We start from the raw sequence: 1256 nt of genomic DNA, 5'->3' as shown, positions 1-1256 counted from the left end.
GGGCGTGTCGCGGGGGCGTGTCGCGGGGGCGTGTCGCGTCAGGTGACTCACTGAGGCGGAGGGAGCCGGCCAGCCCGCGGATGACGGTGATGGGGTTCTTGGGGTCGGTGCAGAACTGGAGCAGGACGGGGGAGAAGGCGTCCCGCTTGCTCTCCAGCTGGGGCGGGGACAGCAGGGGCCAATCAGAGACCGACAGCACCGCCCACCAACCAATCAGAGGTCGGCGGGCCCGCCCACGGACCCATCAGAGACCAGCCGTCCCACCCGCGGACCAATCAGAGACCAGCCGTCCCACCCGCGGACCAATCGAAGGTTGGCAGCACCAACCACGGACCAATCACAGATCAGCAGACCCGCCCACAGACCCATCATAGACTGGCAGCCCCACCCACAGACCAATCAGAGACTGGCAGCCCTGCCCACAGACCAATGGGATGCCAGCAGACCCACCCACAGACCAATCAGAGACCAGCCACCCCGCCCACAGACCCATTGGGCAAGAACCCCCGCAACCTGCCCAACCAGCCAATCAGCAGCGGGGTTGCTCTTGTGGGCCAATCAGCATGGGGGTCCCTTGGGGAATGCCCCTACCCACCAGCCAATCAGGATGGGGATGCCCTGGGGAATACCCCCACCTGCTGGCCAATCACAACAGAGATGCCCTGGCTTGCTAGCCAGTCAGGACAGGGATGTCCCAGGGAATACCCCTGCCGTCAGCCAATCAGGATGGGGATTCCCTGGCCCTCCAGCCAATCAGCAGCAGGGACTACTCAGCATGGGGATTCCCTGGGGGAATCCTCCCACCTGCCGGCCAATCAGCAGGGGCATCCCCTGTGACCCCTGCTGGTGAGCCAATCAGCAGGAGGGGACCCCACAGCCAATCAGCTGGCAGGACATCCTGGGACCTTTGCCAGTGGACCAATCAGCAGGGTGGGTGCCGCATGACCCCTACCAGCTAGCCAATTAGAGGGGAGAAACCCCACCAGTGGGCCAATCAGCAGGGAGGGAACCTGCCAGCGGGCCAATCAGCATGTGGGATGCTCCAGGGTCCCTCCCACAAGCCAATCAGCAGGGGGGGACACCTCATGACTCCTGCTGGTGCACCAATTGGCAAGAGGGGACCCTGCCAGCGAGCCAATCAGCAAGAGGGGACCCTGCCAGCGAGCCAATCAGCAAGAGGGGACCCCTCCAGCAGACCAATCATGGGCAAGGACACCTCTGGACCTGCAGGGGGATGCCCTAGGACCCTTCCCACA

This window comes from Haliaeetus leucocephalus, unplaced genomic scaffold (assembly GCF_000737465.1).
Source record: "Haliaeetus leucocephalus isolate CR32 unplaced genomic scaffold, Haliaeetus_leucocephalus-4.0 Scaffold308, whole genome shotgun sequence".
Classification (NCBI taxonomy): Eukaryota; Metazoa; Chordata; class Aves; order Accipitriformes; family Accipitridae; genus Haliaeetus; species Haliaeetus leucocephalus.
The sequence above is the reverse complement of the archived record's forward strand: the minus strand, read 5'-3'. Positions refer to the sequence as shown.